Genomic DNA, 23,206 nt, shown 5'->3' on the forward strand with positions numbered 1-23,206 from the left:
TACTGTATTAGGATTATAGTAATCTGCTAACTTTTCCATTACTATCAATGATTTTTTTTTCTTTGCAGGTGAAAATCAAGAACTATCGCAAAAGTGCCAGATACTTGCTTTTATAGCAGTACTGGTAATATTAGTGACAGCTGAAAGTTGCCATAATCATCTGGGAAGCAGTATCAAAATCAGGCAATCAAACTTGCCTCATCAAAGAAATGTTACGCCAAGAAAAACACCATTTGCATTGGTGATATATGTAAATTCAATTCCTATTTCTTGCATATTGCAATGTAAATAATATCTGTGAAATAAATATGTAAACTTAAAAGAACAAACAGTGTCATTGATGTGTTATGTATGTTTAAGTAAGAACACTTTTGAAATAACCGTGAATACACACACGATTTGTTTATTTATTTATTTATTGAATTTTAAGATCTTACTTTTAGACAAATCAAAGTATCCGGATGAATTATGAATAAAATATGAACTTGATTAGAATATGAATATAGAAGAAAATACAGATGAGGTATGGAAAAAAAAAGTATGTGTGTTTGAGTGACATCAGTATATAATTAATTATTCAGAAAACCTCGAAACTGTGAATTTCCAAACACATAACGTCACGATTCTTATCTCTAAATACCACCCACAAGGCAATAAACGAACCAAAAACATCACGTGATATTTCTGACAGACAAGGGACCCAGCGAAATTCCAAACTCAATAACAACAAACATTCGCGTCACGATTCCTTATCTTATCTTGATCTTGATCTGGTCAGAAGTGTCCCACCAATCACGACACGATTTCTTATCCACTAATATCATCCTTTCCATTCAAAACAACAACGTCACTTATTTACAAATAACAAATGACGACATTTATTTACAAATAACAAATGACGTCACTTATCTACATCTGAAAACAACACACACCCACAACACGAATCCTTATCTCTACCATCACGCATAATTCCATACGCGAACCAAAACACAAGAACTGAAGCCAGTGACCACATATGCTCCCAGGGAAATTCCTAACATTCAAAACTCATGACGTCACTCACAATGACGACATTTATTTACAAACAAGCACCAGAAACACAAGAACCTGAAGCCAGTGACACAGTATGCCCACAGGAAATTCCAAAGATTCCAAACCCATGAACGCCCACCGGAAGCATTTGGTCAAAGTGTCCCACCAATCACAACACGAATCCTTATCTCTATCATCACCCATAATTCCATAGGCGAACCAAAAAAATCACCCATAATCCCATACGCGAACCAAAACACAAGAACTGAAGCCATTCACACAGTTGCCCACATGGAAATTCCAAACATTCCAAACTCATGACGTCACTCACAATGACGTCAGGAAGCCACGCCCATTTTCCTTATCTTATCTTGATCTTGATCTGGTCAGAAGTAACCCCCATACTACTGCCGTGGAATCTTATCCGAAAGCAGTGCAGTATTTCTGTTTTATTCAAAACGTATATAATTACTTTTCATCTTCAACAAGAAGATAGGGTATACTCCTTAAACATTTAGAAAAAAAAATCTTTAACTATTAAAAGACTAAGTGAAACGAGGTGGTCCGCAAGAGCTGACGCTATATTGCTTTGAAACCCTGGATATAAACAAATTAAAGAGGCATTACTTGAACTATTCATTTCTCCTCGTGAAAAACCTATTTCTAGAGCTCATCATTGGCTGATCATTTTGACAATTCAGAAACAGCAATTTTAACAGTTGTGGGACAAATTTTACAACGAATAAATGCTACCAGTAAATCTCTATAAGATCCTGATATGGATTTGTTTTTAGCTAATCATTTATTACAGTCTTTAGTTGGTTTTATTTTAGATATAAGAAATAGTTTTGCTGCTTTAAATGAAGAAGCGAATTTATTAAACAGATGAGACAAAATTTAAAGATGAGATGGAAAGTGAAAAAAAAATGCCTCACGAAATTTCACATTCTAACGATGAGATCACTCGTTATTACATGGGAAAGAAAATTTCATTGTTAATACTTTTAATGTTTTGTGATAAGCTAATTTTGGAAATTAATCAAAGAGCGAAAAGCTATTTAGACAGATATGTTTGGCTTTTTTTTTTTTTTTTATGAAGAAAGATAAAGCTCAAGACAAGTACAAGACTAGAAGAAATTTTACAATCTTATGGGGCTGATATTGATTCAGAAAAATTTATTGGTGAAGTTAAGCAATTTTTAATAATGATAAAGGAAGAAAATTTTTCAATTAAAATATGTACACATTTATAAACGATGGGTTAAAGTCTACTTTTCTGAACGTGGAAACAATTTGAAAAATATTTTTGACCATGCCTATTTCAAATGCAAGTGCTGAACGCTCATTTTCAGTGTTCAAATGAATAAAACATTTAAGACCTGCATCAAAATAAAACACGTGACCTGTTGTTATTATACATTGAATCAGATGTAATAGACTCGATTAATTATGATATCATTTTAGATATATTTGCTAAAACCAAAGCCAGAAAAAAACTTTTAGTTATTATTATTTTTTAAATTTAAACTGATTTATACATTTTTTATATAAAAAAATATTTTTTTAAAATGCAAATATATATATATATACCAATGTTGTGTTATTTTTTATTTTATTAAAATGAGTTATCATGGAAATGTCGACTTTTATTTTCAATAAACAAAAAAAAAAAAATGCGTATGAATTTGATAAACTGAAACAGACTTGTTCCTTTGAGGGCTCATAATGATGTTGCGCCCAGGGCCTCAAAAAGTATAAATGTGGCCCAGGTGGTTAGCATACCCGCTCTGCAATTAATAGGCTGCTGATTCGAATCTCGACATGGATGTTTGTGGTTGTTATTAGATGAGAACTGGGTGTCTCACACCCAGCGATGAAATTTTCTGCCATATCTGGAAAACTTATATGTTTGGAAACTACTCACCACCCGAAAGTGGCTTGATAAAAGTTGTGTTTAGTCTCTAGAGCAGATTTTCCGGACTATGTAAATATAAATAAATAAAAATCTAAAATTACTAAAACAAATAGAAAAAAAAAGAAATCTTAACTCACTCATGTTAATAATTATACGCTTATGACCTTTTGTGAGTGATATTAAAAAAAAACAGATGACGCTCAATGTTCTAAATTTTACATAACAGAATCACAAAAGTTAGTATTCCCATGTATTATAGTTACTCCCACGATGAGTCTTTGACTCCATGGAGGTTTTTATAATAATATAATAATAATAATATAATATATCAACTAATATATTAAATGTTTATTTTAACTTCCATATTCTTGATGACGTATATAACTCGCACATTCTGAAACATGATTACGCATTCCGCACATGAAGTAATATATACTGTACTTGTAAAGCTGTTAGGAGGCTCGCTGAGCAAATTTGATACCTCCGCACTATCGTTATATTTTTGCTCATACTGTATTAATTAAGATAAAATTGAGAATTCTATATTATCCTGTTTTAATCTGTTATTAGACGTTTAATAAAATGTTTAGGGAAAATTCCGTAAAAAAATTTATTCCTTAAAAAATGCTTATGAACTCTATCTTAAGACTTTGCCGCAGAATACAGTGAAGAGGCCGAACCTGTTGAGGGTTCAAGAGACCAAATAACAGCACCAGATAGTCTTTCTAGTCTCGCTCTTCAGGATGTGATCTCCCCGTAGTCTGTAAGTTGTCCTTTTAGATGAAAGTAAATGCATTAATTGAAAATGTAATGTCACTAAGTAAAGCTGCATATTTTGATTATGTATATTTTAAATTAATGCAGTTCATTAATTTAAAATTTTTGAGTAGAAATTTTTATTGCGCCACTTATTATGTAATATCACTAATTAAAGTGGCATACGAAACAAACGGTATAAACTGCTAAACGAAACTACCGCATAACCGTTGATTGGTAACTAATTCGTATTTTTCTAGTTCCAAATCAGATTTTAGCTTGAACTACTGATGCCTAATGCCTTTTCAGTTCAAGAGATCTTTTTTCCTATCGCTATCCAGTTCCGTATATAATTTAGTTTTTATTACTTTTTTTTATATATCTTTTATCAGTTACACTTAGACAGATGGCCGATTTCGGTCACTATTGTTAAATCAGCCTAAATTTTCTTCCGTGATCATCTTTTATTTTATATGACATTCATTCTATTATGGAGTTCATATTCCCGTGACTTTGTATCCCTTTTTTTTTTTTTTTTTAAATTTACTAAAGTAAAAATTAAATAAATCGATTTAGTTTATTACATCACAACTATGTACTTTTGATACAATAAACACAAAAATATAAAGAGCATGGAGATATCTAAACGAATCATTTTTTTAAATCATTCAGCACGCGACAGGCGTTGAATGTCGCAGCGAGATATGTTATAACAATGACCTACGGTCATATCTCGTTCATCGTATTAATTTTTAAAAAAAAAAACTTTTTCATTTTCTTATCATTTGGTAAACAAACTCCTTGGAGTCGACTACTTTTTTTTTTTTGTACAATGAGATTTACCGCTTCTTGTGTCAACACTTCAATATGTTGGTTTCGATAAAATTAATTTTTAGAATCTGTTTCTTTTTTTGGTGATTATCACTGGCTTGAATATTAAAATTCTGTGATTTGATGGAACCCAAAATACTCTTTGCAACTAATATTCAGGCATAACGCATAACATTATTGGCTGCGTGGGTGAAGCAAATATGCTTTTCTTTTTCCCCTTTGTCTGTTAAGGGAGTGTTTTGAATGGGTAGTTTAATGAGCTTTAAGCTCGCCACCTGATAGCTGTGTTTAGCTGGACGTAGGATGGACTTCGGCCTTTTGTGTTTTTCTTTCTTCGTTATATTCTGAGGCTTCCTTGATCAACGGGTTTGGGTGGTTGCTTGTTGTGGCAAAGAATTTCTCAGCGAGATCTAGGAGTAGGAAGGAGATGTAAGGGATGTTGATTTCTCTGTGGATTTGTGAGTTTCTGATGTACCAGTGGGCGTCTAAGATCATCCTCAGGCATTTGCTCTGTATTCTGTGTAGTTTTTGGATGTTTGTATTCGTGGTATGACTCCATGCAGGGGATGCGTATGTGATAACCGGGTGTATTACCATCTTGTAGATGAGAAGCTTGGTTTGTGTCCAGTTTGCTTTTCCTGTTCATAGGGTAGAGCTGCGCGATAACTTTCGATGTCTTTGAGGCAGTGTGCTTTATGTGATTGCTGAAGTTGAGTTTTTTTATCGAGTGTTACTCCGAGATATTTGATGTCATTCTGCCATGGCATCTTGACACCTAAGAGGTAAATGTCATCCGTGTTGTGGACTCTCTTTCTGGAAAATAGTACGGATGAATTTTTTTCAGGGTTTACTTGGATCCTCCAGTGTGCCAGCCATTTTTCTATTATGTGAATGCTGTTTTGTAGTTTTCTAATTGCCAGATTTGGACTCAGATCTTGCCAGTATTGCAGTGTCATCTGCGTATAATGCTGTGGTTGTTCTTGGGTTCAGAGGGATGTCTGCTATGAAGATTGAGAACAGGAGAGGTGCCAAAAGTGAGCCCTGAGGAACGCCTGGTGATACCTTTCGTCTGGATGATAGTGCGTCATTGATTTTTATTTGCATATATCTTTCTTTTAGGTACGGGTGGATGATTTTCGTTAGCTTAACTGACATGTTAAATTTTATGAGTTTGTACAGAAGGCCTTGATGCCAAACTTTGTCGAATGCTTTTGCTGCATCAATGAAGATGGCAGCTGTGTGTTGTTTCCAGTTGTAGTCTTTTGTGATGATCTCCACTAGCTGGTGTATTTGTTGGACAGTGCTGTGGCCCTTGCAGAAGCCGAACTGCTCATTTGGTACAATTCCCATTTTGTCTGTTTCCGCTTGAATCCTTGAGAGTATCACTTTCTCGGTCACCTTTCCAAGGCTGGGTAACAAGCTGATTGGTCTGTAGTTTTCAGGGTGTTGGGGGTTCTTTCCCGGCTTCTTCAATGGTATGATATTTGCAATCTTCCAAGCTGTGGGGAAATGCTGGCATCTGAGGATAGTGTTGATTATGTTGATGAGATGTACTATGGCCTTTCTTGGGAGTAGTTTTGTTATTCGGTTAGTTATGCCATCTGGGCCTGGAGCCTTTTTGCTGTTTAGATGGGTTATGATGTTTGTTATTTCTGCTGGAGTGGTGGGAGTGATGGGTTCTGAGTTATCTTTCTGCAGTTGTAAGGTTGTCTTAACCTGGCAGTGTATCTTGTATATAAGGTTGATGTTTAGGTTCGTATAAGATGGATTACACTGTGATTCCAGTTTATCTGCTAGTGCTTCAGCTTTCTCTTTATCTGTGTGTGCCGTTCCTTTCTTGGTGTGTATGGGGGGTATGATTTGTTGTTTGGTGTGGATGGTTCTTAAATTTCCAGGCAGTTTTGTCTTGTGGTGCTCTTGTGTTATGGTATCGCTTTCTGGCTTTATTCTTTGCTCTTATTAGATCCATTATTTCCTCTGGGTGTTGGACTATGGTTTGCCTGACTGCTTCCATTGCTTTCTGGATTTGGCTGGTTAAACTGTTTACCACTGTGTCTATCTCATTCTTTTTGTGGATGATTGGAACTGGACCGATATGCTCTGGGAGGACCTTTGCTAGCTTGTCCCATGGTATGAATGTGTGTGGAGGAGAGAGCGGATCTGATGATCCTAGCTGGAGCACTATGGCATTGTGGTCCGAAGAAAGTTCGTTAATTGTTTTTAGTTGGTATTGGTATTTAATATTTTTATCATTTCTGTATGTAGTGTAGCCATGTATTCTTGGGTTGTTTGCTGGCCTTAAGTGGGTTTCTCCGATTAAGATGATATCAGGACTGTGTCTGGTCACAAATTCTTGCAGCTCCAGGACTTTGCTTGTCAATCGTTTGCATTCCATGCAACTATCTTGAGTGACTTTGGTTTGAATTTTTTGTTGATCGTGTATGGCTGTTATGGTGGTTTGGGTTCCTTGTGGGGGTATCTTTCTGGAAGGTGGTGAGATTCTGGATGATTGTTTTGCTAAGTTCTTGTATCATGTTGTGCAGCGAAGCTGTTAAAGCTGCCATTAAATCTGGGCTTACTTGCTCATGGGTAGTGGGGATGTGATTTCTTGCAGCCTCTGCATAAGTTTTGATTTTGGTTGTGGGTCTCTTGCCTTCCTGTGTTGATGTGTTTCGGACTGAAGGGTGACCTGTTTCGTTGCTTTTGATGTAATTGCAAATGGGAGCTGGGTTGATTCTTGCCGATTCTCGATTTTTTGGGTGGTAGAGGCATCCTTTGTAATTGGCAGGGTGAGGTCCTCCACAGTTTGCACATCGTGCAGGAGTTGTGCGTGGTTTGGTACAGGTGTTGGTCTGGTGTCCCTCGCCACATTTCAGACATCTGTATGCTGCTCTGCACAGTTTTTGTGCATGTCCGAACTTTTGGCATCTGTGGCATTGCCCTGCCGATGCCTTTTTCCTTAGCGGCTCAGTTGTTATTTTGAGCCTGCAGATATCTGTAATTTCATAAATCCTTTTTTGGGTATTGCTTATTTCTACAAGCACAAGTGGCATTGGTTTTTTGTCAGATCTTATCATTCTGCTTACTTTGGCTGGTGTCAGGCCTTGATTGATTAGGTCAGCAGTGATCTCGTTGATTGTGATGCCCTCAGCAACCCCTCTGAGGACCACTTTAAGGTTTTTGTCACTTGGCAGTGAGAAGGTGTGGAAGGGCAGCTTAGCATTGTCCAACATCTTGGTCATTTTCCGATAATTGGTGACTGTATCTTGCTGAATTTTTACACCGTCGTCTGTGTTTATGGCAGTTGAGAATTTTATGTTTTGTTCGCCTAATGATTTTGAGACTAAGGTCCACTTCTCTTTATCCCGGAGGATGACTGGTGGGACCTTTTCAGTTTTAACTTCTGTGTTCTGTGGTGTTATGTCTTCTTCCATGTGTTCTTGTTCTGTCTTCCGTCTCTTGGGTGCCTGTTCATCTTGGGAGTCTATCGGTTGTGGGTGATGATGTTTGTGAGTTTGCCCTCTGTTTCCTATTCATCTCCCTCTTGATTGTTGACATGTGTATAAATGTTTATGTATCCTGGGAATTCTGTGTCAAACCTTTTTAGGATTTTCTTGAAAAGGTCAAGTAGCTGATTTTTGCTAAAGGCTTGAACAAGCTCATCGGTGGCGTTCATTTGTGTCCAGTTAAAGTGCGCGTGTGTGGGGTGGGGAGGATATTTACTGGTCAATTACAAAGTCTAACTTACTAAGTATGTTAGTAGCGAGACCTTACCTTTCGCTGAACGATTTTTAATCCAAATCCATTCCTCGGTATTGAGTTGGTTCGTCCATCGCTATATCCTCACTGAATCAATCCTCCCTCAGTGAAACTTGGCATGCTTTTTTCCCTCCTCAATCACACTAATCAGCAATCAATCCTCAGGATCAATCTCAATCCTCCTCATACTCCGGGCCTTAATATTCAGGCATGCTTGTTGCAACTTTTATAGCACATGCTTCACTAGACCCAAGACCAATTGGAGTCAGTTTTGCTGACAGACAAGCCCCGAAATGCCGTACAGAATGATATCAAGCGTGCTGCCTGATCTAGAGTGAGAGAGAGAACCAGGGATACTTCTGGTGGAGGTAGTGTGGTTTAGGGAGGAATCTCAGCGAGTTGGGCCCTTTTGATGTCTGGACTGTTATTCGTCCGTATGTGGGTGCGATAATTATACCACAAGACGATAATGCTCGTCTTCATCCTCAAGGAAACTCACTTGGCAGGTCAGGAGACAGGTGGTCTCCTGACCTGCCACGTTAGTTCCTGGACTCGATTATAAACGGCATGTATGGCTGTGAGGAGTGAAAACACTTTATAGCTAAATTAAACTATTTAGTTCTCACCATTGTCAACATTATGAGTTGATAAATTGGTTTCAGGTCAGCCATTTGGAAGGAATAAATTGTACTAATTTATTTCTCAAATAGTAAGCTGCTGTGTGTACGTTTACAGGAGAATGCATTAATTACTACTGAATTTTATATCGTTAGAAGTAATGTTAATAACTCTTTACATTCGATTCATAATTTCACTTTACGTGAACTTTATTAAAAAAAGGCATTCACGCTATTCAGTGAGGAATGGTGACGTCTCCATTTTAGATTGTGACACATGCTTGTAAGAGTGATTCATAGTCCTTGCGAAATGAAGTCGTTTAAATGACTGGATCATGCTGCTGAGCTACAAGGTTTGGTTCCATGTGTACATCAAATTAACATAATTGAAATTTTTTAGACCTGCAATGCCGGCTGTCGATGGATACTTTTTGAACAAACTGACTTTGAATGAGATGCACTGCACTGGTTTCTTTTGCTTTTTTTTAACATATTTGTGAAAGAAAAATGTAACTTTTGGAACAGTTCATGGTATTTAAAAAGTATTTAGGAAACTTGGATATGTTTGTTAATATAAATAGCACATCCTGGAGAATTAATGTTAAGTATTTGTATATCATTATTTTTTCTTCCTTGATAGCTGGTTTTTCGATTGACCATTTGGAAGGAATGCCAATATAGTAAGGTGTAATATTGTTTGCCATCTATTAAGTTTTTTAGTTAACTTGTTCATTTTGGAGTAATTTTTATTACAGACAATGCAGTAAGTCAAGTCGGATCCAACGTAGTGAGTTGACACGTTAAGCTGAAGAATGTGACGTGAATTGGAAAATGGTCCCATCTTCTGGATTTTTATTTTTTATTCAGGAGGAAAACAGTCCGTGAAGCCTCCCTGCCGACCACGTATCAGCGCCCATCTGTATATCTATTATATATTTGGTTGCAGTAATGCCTTGTATATATCGACAAGCATACATGCTCTGATCTCAGAAGGGAACAACTACACTATGCTTGAAATCACGCCATATCCACTAGTGAATCCTTCTTTCCGGTGTTAGTCATGACTAAATAATACTAGAGTCCGATGGTTACTTCTGGCTAACCAGCCTTAACACTTTGAGTGTCGTGCAACAAGTGTGCCTCATACATACACTTCCTGCTAGAGTCATGTGATACGTATCTGTTTCACAGGTTAACTTGTTATTATTCCCAGTGGCCTTGGAAGATGGAAAAAAATTAGTATTGTGGCAGTTAACCTGTTAAACTGGCCCGCCAATTAAGTGAAGAGTGGATATTGCAAAACAAATCATTGCAGGTTTAATAAATATGAAATGGTTTTAAGTTTTTGAATTTTGGCCAGCTAAGTTGTGGAAATTGCTGATATTACTATTCCTTAGGTAGCTCCTATTCTGATGAAGGTCACTTCTGGGAAACTAGTATCTCAAAATTATTCTAATATCAGAGTAGCTTTGAAAAATGGAAAATTTGTCAGAATTTCTGATTTTATTTACCATGCTGCCTTTAAAAATATTATTCATATCAATGAAGCAAATAAGTCACTTTTTTTTTCTTCTATCATGTGTTGACTGGTGACACTGTTCTGATTTTGCTGAAATCACATTATCATTGGTTTCAAGTATTCTATGTTAGATGGGTGCAGTTTAATCACATCTTGTAGTTTTTATTAATTTTTTTTTAAACCAGAAAATGGCTTTCCTCAAGCAAAAAAGTTGACTGAATTCTTTAAGTATTAAAATAGAATAGACCACTTGCTTCATACCGGTTAATAATTTACCTATGTGTTTAATCTGTAATAAAGGTCTGTTAGTTGTTACAGTATGTAATCTGAAAAGACATTAACACTAGCAATTTCATTTTCATCTTACATTTCTTGCAAACTTGAAATCATTAGAAGGTAAGCTAGATAACCTAAAAGCAGCATCCCAGCAAACCGTCCTCTAACCAATAGACAACGAGTGTGAATCCTGCTGTGGACAAAAAAAGAGTCCACAATATCGTGTGGGCTTTCTTCCTCATAAGGAAATGTGTATGGAGTTTCTTTAAGGGTACTGTGGTTACTAGGTATGAAAATGCACCCCTTCACTAATGGTGAGGTGGTGAATATGTTAAAAATATTGGGAGAAACGGTTTCAAGATTCTTTTATCAAATGATATTGGCTACACAACACTCACGAACAGTAGCTGATCAATTACATGCAGAATTGCCTCCATGCAAATTAATTTTGTCATAGCTGAAACTTTGGATAATATGAGATCTTTTATCATCATCAAATTCCTGATATACTGAAGTATATCATGAATACTGAAGATACATCTTGTTAATGCATGGAAATGCTTATAGCAGCTTTGTACTGACAAGAAATTAAATTATTCTCGCTACTGTGCTATTTTTCTGAATTTGAAGAATGCTGTCTTTCAGTCTTAATGGGATGCAGACCACTTAACTACATTAGTGAGAAAAATTGCCTCAGGTATGCTGGCTGAAGACACTGCTTGGTGAGGAAAAATCAGATTTTATATATATATATATATATATATATATATATATATATATATTTATCCTACACAAGAGGCAGAAGACTAGCATATCATTGCAAGGTGCAAGTGAGGATTGAGGAAGAAGTGACATTTTTTGAAGAGTTGGAAGTTGCTGCTGGGAAGAACTTTGAGGAAGGCTGTTCAAAGGACAGGTAGATAAATGAGAAGCTGATTTTGTGTGTTTTGCATCTGTACTGAAAAGGGATGTTAGGCATTAACAGGCCCAACAGAAAGTGGAAAAAAGATGGGTACCAGTGCATTCGAGCACTGATTAGATCCCTTCCTCAGACTTGCTTGAGCAAACAAAGTTTGCACCTGAAGTATTTTCAGGACTAGGACAACTCATGGCAAAGGTAGTGTAAGTTCTCATCACTTGCCTTAATATCCCATAATGCAAAGCACATCCTTGCAGACATGTATCATGCTATGCATTAAAGGAAGGGTCACTTCCCAGACCAGTTTCGACCTTTATGAGGTCCCATCAGTGGAAGCCATGCCCAGAGGTGGTGATACTAAGGTGGAAATAATGGAGAAGTCATATTTCCAGTTGCCAGAAGGTGTCACACATTAAAATTCTCTGGATTAGAGATGAGTTGATGGAAGTTTTTTCACTTGGCTATGCTACCAATTATTATATATTTGGTTTAATCCTAACTGGCATATGGAAATGTGACTTCTCCATTACTTCCACCTTAGTATCGCCACACCTGGGTCTGGCTCCCACTGATATGACCTCAATCAAGGTCGAAACCGGTCTGGGTAGTGACCCTTCCCTTGGAAGAACTGAATACATAGCATGATACATGTCTGCAAGGATATGTGCTTTGCATTATGGGATACTAAGGCAAGAGATGTGAAGTCATTAGCTTCTATATACAATTGCCCCAGTCCTGAAAATACTTCAGGCGCAAACTTTGTTTGCTTACACTTTGATAAAGGGTTAAATCAAATATATAATTGGTTGCTTGAGTAGTTTGAGAAGAATTTTCAGTAAGTTTTAGATGTACCTCACCAAACGTGAACAATTTCTCAGGATGGGCAGATTTGGGAGTTTTGTACTTAATAATTGTGTGGATGAAAAATAATGTCAGCAGTTTATTTTTTTATAGGGCTTTAATAAACTAGGCCATCTTTTTCTGAAGGAGAAGTCTAATTTCTGTTATGGAGGGTAAGGAATGGCAAGATGATTCTCTTTTGGAAGAGAACAGACAAGATTGTGTTTTGGTGGCATTGAAGATGACAGGTTATCCTGCCTGATTGAAGGAATGTATAGAAATCAATGCTTAAGGCAGTGTTTCTCAACGTGGGAAATTAGAAAATGTGCATGTACATATTTATATTATACTTTTTCAGAACTTGGCTGACTATTATGCTGGGGGGGGGGCATCAAAATATTTGAGACATTGAGGTGGGGCATGATCCGAAAAACTTTGAGAAACACTGGCTTAAGGCATTGGTTGCAAATCTTGAAACTTTTTATGTTTGAGCATTGCATAGTAGGTGTTAGAGGAAGATTGGTGTCTGGAGATCAGCTTTATCTGCAGGTGCTGCATGCATGGTGCCATCTGGATGAGAGGTGTAAAGTACAGATGAGCAGAAATTGTGATGGCCAGAAGGCAGTTTCCATTTAGATGGAGTGTTTTTTGCTGTTGGTCTTTATGAAGTCAGATTGGATTTGCCAGTGGTGGTGTGCATCCTGTGCTGCATGCTTCAGAATTATGTCAAGTGTGAAGTCGGGTTCTTGTTGCAAGCCACTTGCAGTTAGCTATATTTTTTTCAACTGTTTTGGTACATCATCTGTTGAACCATGATTTGAGCAGATAGAATTTAGAGTTAGGGAATGAAGACTTTCATGCCAGTAAAGGTAATTTCTGTGACTCACTCAGAACAGGTGTTTTGGTCAGATGAGCAGAAGCAAGTTTTGGAAAGGGAAGTGTAGAAGTTTAGTATTGCCAAGATAAGTTTGGGAGTGATTGAAAGACTGAGCTGAACAAGATTGAGCTGAGTTAAAATAGAGTTAGAATCAATTTCGGAACAGTTGGCACTCTTTTCTCGACCATGTAAAATTCGTGAATAGTTCTTCTTATAACGTCTACATCAAAATCATTCAAAGCTACGCTTTCGATGGTTTTCTTTCTCTGGCGCTTTTTTTTAGGAGATTTAAATTTTGGCTTACCTTCACCTTTTGATTCCCTACGAATTCTTTTAACAGCCGACCCCGATACGCCTGCAATTGCACTTGCACGTTTTATGACTTGAGAAAGGGGAACAAGAAGACGGCCTTCTGACGATTCTTTTTCACAGAATGTCAGCACATTATTCAATATTCTTTTGCAAGAGCTCGTGTAACAATAGAACTTGTTGACTGTACTGGATCCATCATACAAATTAATAATAAAAAAATAATGCAAAAAGAGAACAACAAAAATCAAGCTAGTACTAGTACAGCGACAGACAAGAAAGCACGTGATTTCGCATGTTGGCGACCAATTCGTACATCCTTCATTTCTTTCTCCCCTTCAGCATGAATCGACCATTCTTGGCACCAAGCCAATAAGGGATCTAGAAATGGTGGGCGAACTATACCACTGTACACAGTTTTTGAGGGGCAAACCCTACACTAGTGCTTAGTATTATTATATTACTCTTCCAAGAACTTAGATTCAATAGCCACGATCATATAGTACATGTAGAAACTAGGAATATCAAGTATTTGCTATTCTAAACTTATGGCAATGTTTTACAAAATTTATGCAATACTTGGTGCCTTTATTTAATGTTGTTTTTCTTTATATTTAGGTTACCAAGTAACAATCTGGAAGGAAGAAGCTGCATCATTCAACTGAATTGCTGCAAGACAACCTGAAGTTTGCAAAGTTTTGTGCTACATCTAGTTCACATCTAATGAGTTTTGTATTGGACTTGTTAAATGTACTTTCTGTACCAATCTAATGTTAAAAAATTTACTTCAGATAAAGAAAAAAAATAGGATGTGAATTTTCTTTCAATCATAAACATGAGAGAATTTTTTGTTGAATTTATGTAAATTTGTTCTACACCCATTTTTACCCTATGTATGATTTTTGCAGAAATTGTTGCAAAATGATGTATCAGTATAGCAGCATGGAATCTTTGCTGTTGCATGAAAACAGGTAAGGTAAATGGACACATTTTTATGAATAGATAAAGGTTCTTCCTTCAAAGTAGCTTCTTATTTGTTCACTTTATTTGAATATTAATAGTAATAACAATCAAGCATGCTTATTAAGATGAATATTGTGTTGGGAAAGCAGTTGCTGATTCCCATAGTAGCATATAGCATGCTATAAATTTGATAATAGTGCAGTAATGAATAAATCTGGGAGAAAATCTACTATAAAACTTTTTGTAAATATAAAGCAACAGGGTCACTCAAATTTTTAGACTGCAAAATGCTTAACAGCTTGGTCTAGTCCATATATAAGGCTCCACTCTGGTTGGATTGGTGTAGTTTTTAGATGCAAAATGGTAAAAGAACCCTTATCTAGACTAATAAGAGAGGGGGGGGGGTGTAGATAATATAAAATTGTTTACAAATAACAACCTATTCTAATTAATGGCTGTTATACATTTGTATGTCTTAAATCAGATTATATTCCTAGGGTGTACTTGGAAAAATTAAAATTACATCACTAACTTACTGGGATACAAAAAAAATGCCATCCCTATTAAGGATTGGGAAATTCTTTTCTTACACTTCCCACTTTGTGTCACATAGGGAACATCTGCTTTTATGATTCAAATATTTGAATAAATTCCTGTGGAAATAGCCTTTGAATATATAGTGCTTAGCTGTGTGAAGAAAGAACATTCTAGTTCTTTCAGACTTGTTTCTGAGATAGTCTATCTCTAGCATGGGCAAGTGGGTTTTTATCCCGTAAACTCAAGATTGACTATAGAACTCCCATTATTTCAGACAGAATATCATCTTTTTTCTCTCATTCAAGTAATAGTAATTTAGTATTCTGTAATACAGGATCTATATTCTGCCAATTGAAAGCTTTGGGATATTAATGCAGGAGGAAAAAAATTATGAACAGTTCAATCTTATTGCAGAGTAAGATGTTTTCACTTGAATAAGAATGAACTTTCCTAACTAAAGTTATGGTAATTTGATATACCATTTCTTTCTCTAGTATAAGCTTGCAGTTGTAACAATTAGTACTGAATCAGTATTGTGCATTCTTCTTTTCACCCATTTTCTGTCTGCTGCTAGACGAAGGTCTGCTCGAGTTCTTTTCACCTTTCTCTGTTCTTGGCAGTGGTTGACCAATTTTTCCCAACAATATTTGACAGTTCATCACTCCACCTTCTTTTAGGTTCTCTTCCTAATCACCTAATTTAAATCAATCAGTTCAGACATGGTTTAACATTAAGGGGAAAATGCCAAACCTTGTCACATTAATTTTCATCCAATAATATATAGCTGTCTAAATCTGTGGAATTTTTTTATAGTAGAAGTTCCATATAAAAAAGTATATATTCAGATATCTAATCCATATGGCTCTAATTCACCAGTATGCTTAGTAAAAGAAAAACTAGCCTTGTGTTCATTTTGGAAATCCCAAGTTTTCAAATTTTCATTCTCAACATAAGCAGTGGGTTACTAGATCATCAATGTTAAATTCCTGACATACCTCAGGGTCTTATGATAATACTACATGAAAAGTTACATCATTGCAAACTTCCTATCATCAATTTCCCTCCAGATTAGCCTGTTATATCTGTCAACATTTCAATATTATCAGATCTTATTTGTTTTCTAAGGCACTTTTTACTGCATCAATCAGCCTACATCTTAGTCTTTTTCTGCCATGTTGACAAAGAACACTGGTTTTCCTCCCCCATTCTGTTTGTCACCATACTATCTGAGATCAGCTCTGCTAACAATAACAGTATAATATATTACTTACCATTGGATCTTTCCTAATATCCTCGTTTTTAATATGATACTCCCATTGATGCCATCTGTTCAGTCCACTAATGTTTCTCAGAACTAGCATATCTGATCTCCAGTCTTTGATCAAGTGTTTTATTTCTAACCCAGTACTTAGATCCATAAGCTAAAATTGGTTTAATCATTCTCGTATACAGCTAGTTGTTTTGACTAATCTCTCTTATTCCATATAAATTTATTCATTTGACTTCCTGCCATATCAGTTTTGCTAAATCTGCTGTCTTTCCAAATTTAATGTGCCATCTTCATTAAAAAGTGTGCGTAAATAGCTGAAATGTTTTACTTGTTCTCTAGGTTCACCATACATGAAACAGTGGATGTATTCAATTTTTGTCTATTTTCATTGTATTTGTCTTTTTAATGCTGATACCAAATTTATTATAGCAGTTATTCAGCATGGTCAGGTAATCCTGCAAACTTGTCCTGGATTCATTTAAAAGTATAACATATGGTTTAATACTGTGTTCCTTAATTATATGGTTCATATAGAGGAATAACAGTGGAGATCTATACCCTTATAGAACACCTGACTTAACATCAAACCATCTTCCTATGTATTGCTTCATATAATATCCATTTACACCATATAACTAGCATTTTGAAGAGCTTTCCTCTTGGCACCTTGTCATGCTTTTTCCAAATCAATCAAGAAAACAAGTATAGATCAATGTCATTCCCATGAATTATCGATTATTTGTCATAAAGTGAAAATCTGGTCTTGACAACCTCTATTTGGCCTGAACCCAGCTTGTTTAGTATTTCTTGTCAAATATTATCTACTCCAGCCACTATTCTACATTACAGGTTTGTGATAGCTTTTTCTATTTCAAGTACATATATATATTCCAGATGGCATTCCTGTTGAGTATTTTCTACCACCATGCTATCACTCATTTAGCAGTCTTTCAAAATAATTACTCCATACATCAAGAATATCTTTATTTTCTAACTCCTTTTATAGTACTCTTTCCTCCATTTCTGAGCTTTTTTCAATAGACTAATATTCTTTACACCTTCCTGATGTTTTCTTTGTTCTTAACAAAGTCTTCCCATGACTTGTTTAGCTAATTTTACAATTACTTGCTAGGAAATTTCTGTATGTGATTTCTTCTTTTTGTTCACCATAGAGTTCTCTTCATGGTGAGATTTTTCTCTCCTTGCAGATTACTTCACATGCCTCTTGGTGAATCTGTTTTCTTTATGGTTTACTGCTGAATCTCCAAGGTTTGGTTCTTGCTTAAGTTTTTCTTAAATAAGGTTTGTGTATTTGATCTCATTTCAGTTTGATTTGAAAGCTGCTTAACTTTGATTCGTTCCAACATTTTCTTACACGCTCTTTTCAATATCAAGTTCAATTTTATCCTGCTCAACATTAAATAGTGATCATTTCCTATTTCAAATCCTCTATGTCCTGAACCAGTGGGAAAACATCACTGTCAACAATAACATAGTAAGACTTTTATTCCTTATTACTTCTGTCCTTGTGAATTTGCACATTTTTATGTTGGAACACGTTATTGTAATAACTAATCCATTCCTAAACAGAAATCTACTAGGAAGTACTAGGATGTAAAACAGCCATATGCAAAGACACATGTGATAGGGCTCTATCTAATCCACAGGTATGCTTACTAGATATTGTATTCTTATTCATTGTAAATATATAATAGTTGATACCATGCTTGTGTGGATCAAATAGTTTGCTAGTGAATCTCTTTCAGATGTCATTGCAGTGGGAATTAATTTGGTCAATCAACATGGCAATTCTATAATGTTATTATAGAATAAGATTCATGTATAGCATATTCAAAAATATTTATAGTAATCACTTTTGTAAGGTAATTACCAGGGTTCTGAACTATTATAGAGCAATATTTGTGACTTGGTTTCTGTCTTAGAGGCTCCTACTTAGTGCAGTATGTGTAAATGACACTGAAGAGCTGACTTACTTAAACTGATATGTTTTATTAGGTTTCTGACTATTCCAGAAAGTTATCCTGGCACTTCAGTTAAGTTAAATTTATTCAAATTTTGATTCTGGAAAGTAGTCTTTCATTTGAATTGCAATAATGCTTTGTTATAGCGATACCCTTCAGCATTATTGAAGTCAGTTTAAGGTCACTGTTTGGATTCCAAATTTGTCGGTTCTGCTGAAAACTAAAACCAAACCTTTTGGTCTTTTCTACTCATGCCTTTCTATATTTCTATATATATGTAGGGGCGACAACTTCTCATCCCGTAATGGGCAACCCATGCAACATGCCTCATCCCTATTTTCTTCAGCTATAATTCAAAATCTAACCAGACTCTTCAAACATTGAATTGGATTGAGAACAGTTAGAATTATTTCTTGCAGTTAAAATACTGAAATAGAAGATCTAAGTAGTCATCACTATAGGTAACTTGAAGAGACATCAGAAACAGCTTAGCTATTTCTGATGTTTGGCAGAAACTGATCTTAACAATGCATCAGTTTGTTTCTCTTAATCTGATTAGTGGTTTCTGCATAAGTTGTAAGCTGCTTGTTCTGTGGGGATCTTAAATTTGTTACATGTGTAAAATAAGAGATGGAAAGATCAGTCACTTTTTGAGGTTTTGGAATAGTTTTTTTCCTGTTTGAGAGGTGTTATTTGCTCCAGATGCCATGCCTCTTTTTTCCTTTCAGTGAATAGTTAGAGCTATTCCTTTTTATTGAATATCTTCTTTTCCTAATCTTGCATCTACAGCATAAAGAGATTATAGTAGTATATAACTTACAAAGCTGGTGCTGGCATTATGTAAATATATAGAAATTACATATCAGTGTGATTTTAGCAAGTGTACTTACTCATTCATATTTACCAAGGTTTTTTTTATTATTATAAAATGCTTTTCTCTGATATCATTGGTATGTGGGTTGATTTAGAATTATCTTTTTTGCTAGTTGATTATAATTTTTTATTGAAAAATAGCCTATCATTGCACATTATTTATTGGCATGTTATATTTGAAGTGTTCCCCTAGTAACTCAGATGGATGTCTCTGATATAAGACTTGTCAGTTGCAGTTTCCTTGTAATTAAAAAAGTGACAGTTTGGAATGTTAACTACAAGTTTCATCTTTCCAGGTGGGTGTGTAAAGTGCTTACTGATATTTTGACATCTGTCATGGCTAATAGGATTTTTTATACTAAAATTAAAGCACTTTATTTATTGTTCTTCAGTTATGCTAAATGAGAAAAGTCTGACATAATTATAACGCAAGACTTAACTGAATATACTTAATGAAAATAACTGGGATATAGTTGCATTTCCTTTTCTTGATATTTTTGCTTTATCTCATTTTCAGTTAACTTTTCTCCATTTTAAAAATGGATTCTTGATTGCAATCTATTGCATGTACTATAATGGCTAAGTGGATAACATTTGGCTCTAACTAAAACTGGTTTGGATCCTGCTGGTAGATTGAGTTTTCTTCTAGAGTTATTGGTAATTATTTTTTCATCTTTGAGACCATCACCCTGCTTATTAAACTTAGTGCTGTCATCAGTTATCTATTCCTTAAGTCACATTATGAGGATACATATTTAAGTTTTTTACAATCCATTTCAATTAAAAAATTGCAACTTAGGATGTTTGGTTCAAACTGCTCACTTTTGGAATTATCTGATGTTCTTTCACTGCTATGCATCTTGTCTTGTCACCTAAAAAATACTAATCATCTGTTTTTCTCTGGAAACACAATGAAAAAACCCAAAAAGATAAACATTTTCTTTCAGAACAACTTAGAAGACATTTGAACAGCCTAGCCAAATCATCTAGTTTTAAGGGTTCTTTCCAAAACTCAGATTTTTACTTTCTATAAAACAAACCTTCCTATGAACACAATGGGTAGACACAACATAAATGCCTCATTAACTTAGTGTTTTTGACATTAATTCTTAACCATCTACTTCAAAGTTAGTCATAGTTCAAATATAGTATATACGAATAACTCATACCCAGCAGCTTTCACTTTGGAACTATTTAAGCTATTCTGCTTTGTGGGGGGAAAAAACAGCTATTAATTTATAGTGTACAGTTTTGCTCTTCAAATTGAGTTTTTTTTAATCCTCTGTAAAAGTTTGGAATTGTACAAAGCACACATTATACTGGGCAGACTTACAATATCAAACATTTTAATCTGTTAAACGGGGGGGGGGGGTTCACCATGCAACACATCATTTACCACCTGATGACATTTAAATTTCCATTCTGTAGGTGGGATTCTGACACTCTTTTGGTTGCAATAGATTCTGTGCATTTTGAACACAAACTAATATGAAAGCTTCAATATTTAATGTGAGTGACTTCGACATAGTTAATATACAGAAATCACCTGAAAAATGGTGGAAATAGCCATTTAGTTATGCATTTGAAGTAGGAAGGAACCTGTTGGTATTGCAATAGAACATTTTTAGTAGAATGAACAATCTATAATGAAAAATACATTGAAAACAAGAATCAAATTCTTGTAACAACCAAAAAAATCGAACTATGGCACTTATAGGTTACCAGGGAACTATCATATCCCATTTAGCATTAGCTGCCTCTTTGTCGGAAAGATTATGGGTTTTAATTCATCTAGGATTGGAAGAACCTTCAGAGGGGATTTTTAGCTAGTCTCATGCAGAGGTGGGATTATTCACAAAAAAAACACCAGAGAATGCATTTTGACACATCCTTCCCTATTATGATTACTATGATTTATATAAAGATTCTTGGTCTGAATAGTCCATTGAACCTAAGAAGTTATGATGATGAATATAGTACACATAAATCTGCAAAGTGATCCATGATATTCCTAATTGGGTTAGTAAAGGTAGTTAAAATTAAGTGCAATTAAGTTTTAATAAGGTGTTGGCAGGTAAAGATAAAGAATACTTGAAATTCTCCCTCTCCCTTTCTAGAAACTTGATAAATTCTATTTAATTTGAAATCAATTCATTGCATGTACAAATAGTCTCTAAAAAGTGAAACCTCTCGCATGCACAGTAATTGCATCAATGCACCACTTGCCTCAAGAAGTATTCTTTCCATATAAAAAAAAATTCCCTTAAACTAGCCATTAGTACCCATTAAATTCAGCATTTGATTATTCATGAAATGCATTGTTTTGATTTCAAGGTATGTTATATAATACCTGATATGAGAGATCAAGGTGAACGAACTGTAAATAGAAATACTTGTATTAATACATTTTATAAAATTTAATCATAACTTTGGTCAGTAGATACTTCAGAGGTAGAGAGAGGATACACTAGAGTTACTGCCTATGAGGGACATTAAGAAAGCAATACCTATATTTTATTTATTTTTTCTTTTGATTCATGGCAGCAAACCTGATAAGTCACTAACTGGTTAATTCCAGTGAGTGGTACTGCAATTGATGACATGCATGTAGCATGAGTAAGTCAAAATGGCAGCTGTTATAGATGCAAATACAAAGCAGAGTGGTGATTGAATTTATTGCAGACAATGAGTAAAATTCATACATTGTCTGAAAATTGGTTAGATGCTGTTGTAAGTACACAGAGTTCAAATACCTTGAGTATTTTGAGACAGATTGGATCTTTCTTGAAGTTGGAATCACCATGATCAGTTCAGAACAGTATGTGGAACCACTGTCGAAATAAAGAAATGTAACCATGGTTCAGCCTTCAGAAACAAGGTCCTTTTTCATGACAATTATAACCTCACACCAGTTTGTGCCCAAGACTGTGCTTCCAACATTTGGAGTGATCTCATATTCCAGATTTGGTACTACCACTTGTTTGGCCTACATTCCAAGGAATGCATTTTGCATATAAGCTTTCAGATGTCAGAGTTAAGGACCTAATTGGAGATGGGGAGATCAGCATAGAACATCTCGCTCTGAGAATGGAAACTTGAAAAATGACTCTACATCAGAGAAAGAAATAAGCATTACTTTCGTCCTGTCCCTAATTTTTTTTTTTTTTTTTTTTTTTTTTTTTTTTTTAAGTTATACTTGTAATTTGCTTGAAATGCAAGTTTCCTCTTCACTTGAAAAGAAGCTAATATCAGGTTCTTAGATCTTGAATGCAACTTTGAGTTGATTATGATTTCATTATAGTTTTTATGCATGACTTGTTTTCATGCAAAACTTGAGTGATAACCTGTTAAAAATGTATATTTATTTTAAGATAAGACAACACATTTCTATATAGTTTTTTTCTCCAGCATTAAATGTGTGTGTGTGTGTGTGTGTATATATATATACTGTATATGGTGGAGAAGTATATATACTTCTCCACCATATATATTCCATCATTAAATGTCTTCTTGCCTAGGCCAGGGTCCTTCCAACTATGTTCTATAAATTTAATATTCTGCTCCATTTAATATAGGATTTAATGATTGGTAATTCAATCATAGTCTGAAGTTTGACGATACCTTGGCCTAGTCAACAACTTCATTAATTATTGAAAACTTCTGTAGATGTTGCCATTTTATTAATATTTTTGTGTAGTCCTCACAAACCACATGTGATTGTACATGTATGTTTGATCAAATAAAATTGGAAAAAAAATTTTGTTAATTGGTGTCATCTTTTTTATTATTACCATTTTAATTATCTAATGACATTTTTGTATGCAAAACTTGAAACATTAAGATTTATCATTACTTTACTTTTGTGCACTAGAATGAAACCAGCATAACTGGAATACCTACTGTTTAGCACTTTGGTCAATCCTTACCTGGG

General features: G+C 35.1%; 1 long non-coding RNA gene across 2 annotated transcripts; it reads left to right on the forward strand.

Annotated features, from left to right (window-relative positions):
- The first annotated feature begins 3,504 nt into the window (after nucleotides 1-3,504).
- Nucleotides 3,505-23,041, forward strand: LOC150101411 (uncharacterized). 2 transcript variants are annotated; one of them, XR_016549039.1, is made up of 2 exons: nucleotides 3,505-3,710; nucleotides 14,269-23,041. It is a non-coding gene; the product is annotated as an uncharacterized LOC150101411 (long non-coding RNA). The 2 variants fall into 2 exon arrangements; XR_016549040.1 differs by lacking the exon at nucleotides 3,505-3,710 and adding an exon at nucleotides 5,204-5,316.
- The last annotated feature ends 165 nt before the right edge of the window (nucleotides 23,042-23,206 follow it).

Source organism: Typopeltis vanoorti, chromosome 11 (genome assembly GCF_054136105.1).
Source record: "Typopeltis vanoorti isolate ZY-2024b chromosome 11, IOZ_Tvanoo_1.0, whole genome shotgun sequence".
Classification (NCBI taxonomy): domain Eukaryota; kingdom Metazoa; phylum Arthropoda; class Arachnida; order Uropygi; family Thelyphonidae; genus Typopeltis; species Typopeltis vanoorti.